Here is a 1,738-nt window from a genome sequence, read left to right as displayed (position 1 = left end):
TTTGACGCTTGCTCACTGCCGCCATCTGGTTCGTGATTTGCCCAACTAACTAAAATAAACAGATGTCGTTAGTGTTTGAACGACAATGAATCCGATGAGTAAATGGTCAATGTGTTATGGGTTTAGGGTCATTTGGCCGAATGCCGTTTGGCCGAATGTCGTTTGGCGAATACCATTTGGCCGAAAGGGTCAATTAATGAACGCCATCTGGCCGAATGCCGTTTGGCCGAATAGTTGAAATTCTCCGAATGAAGAATAAATGAAAGGAGAAGGAAAGAGAAAGAAGAAAGAACCATAAAAGAAGAAAAGAATCAAGGAAGAAGAAAAGAATTAAGAAGAAAAAAAGAAAAACAAAAGAGGTAGGAAGAATAAAAGAAGAAAAGAAGGAAGAAGGAAGATAGAAGACGGAAGAAGGAAGAAGGAAAAAGGAAGAAGGGAGAAAGAAAAGAGAAGAAGGAAAGAAAGAAAGAAGGATGAAAAAAAAGAAGACAGAAGGAAGAAGGAATAAGGAACGAAGAAGAAGGAAAGAAAGAAGAAAAAAGAAGGAAGAAAGAAGAAGAAAGAAGAAGGAAGAAGGAAGAAAGAAGAAGGAAGAAGGAAGAAGGAAGAAGGAAGAAGGAAGAAGGAAGAAAGAAAGAAGGAAGAAGGAAGAAGGAAGAAGGAAGAAGGAAGAAGGAAGAAGGAAGAAGGAAGAAGGGAGAAGGAAGAAGGAAGAAGGAAGAATGAAGAAGGAAGAAGGAAGAAGGAAGACGGAAGAAGGAAGAAGGAAAAAAGAAGACAGAAGAAAGGAGAAGGAAGAAGGAAGAAGGAAGAAGGAGAACGGAAGAAGGAAGAAGGAAGAAGGAAGATGGAAGAAGGAAGAAGGAAGAAGGAAAAACGAAGAAGTATAAGAGAAGACGGAAGAAGGAAGAAGGAAGAAGGAAGAAGAAAGAAAGAAGAAAGAAGAAGAAAAGAAAGGAAGAAGGAAGAAGGAAGAAGGAAAAAGGAAAAAGGAAGAAGGAAGAAGGAACAAAGGAAGAAGGAAGAAGGAAGACGAAAGAAGGAAGAAGGAAGAAGGATAAAAGAAAGAAGGAAGAAGGAAAAAGGAAGTAGAAAGAAGAAGGAAAAGGAAGAAGGAAGAGGGAAGCAAGAAGAAGAAAAAAGAAAAGAAAGAAAAAAGAAAGAAAGAAGAAAGTAGAAGGAAGAAGGAAGAAAGGAAGAAGAAACATGGATGAAGAAAGAAGAAAGACGGAAGAAGAAAAAAGAAAAAAAGAAAGAAGGAAGAATGAAGAAGAAGGAAGAAGAAAGAAGGAAGACGAAAGAAGGAAGAAGGAAGAAGGAACAAGGAAGAAGGAAGAAGGAAGAAGGAAGAAGAAGGAAGAAGGAAGAAGGAAGAAGAAAGAAGGATAAAAAAAAGAAGGAAGAAGGAAGAAGGAAGAAGAAAGAAGGATAAAAAAAAGAAGGAAGAAGAAAGAAGAAAAAAGAAAAAGGAAGAAAGAAGAAGGATGGAGGAAGAAAAAAGAAGGAATAAGAAAGAAAGAAGGAAGAAAAAAGAGGGAAAAAGAAAGAAGGAAAGAAGAAGGAAGAAAGGAAGAAGGAAAAAGGATGAAGGAAGAATGAAGATAGAAGAAGGAAGAAGAAAGTAGGAAGAACGAAGAAAAAAGAGTGAAGAAGGAAGAATGAAGAAGGAGAAGAAGAAAAAAAGGAAGAAAAGAAAAGGAAAGATGAAAAGATGGAAGAAGGAACAGGGAAGAAGAAA

The sequence above is a fragment of the Armigeres subalbatus genome, unplaced genomic scaffold (assembly GCF_024139115.2).
Source record: "Armigeres subalbatus isolate Guangzhou_Male unplaced genomic scaffold, GZ_Asu_2 Contig249, whole genome shotgun sequence".
Lineage (NCBI taxonomy): Eukaryota > Metazoa > Arthropoda > Insecta > Diptera > Culicidae > Armigeres > Armigeres subalbatus.
Note: the sequence above shows the minus strand (reverse complement) of the source record.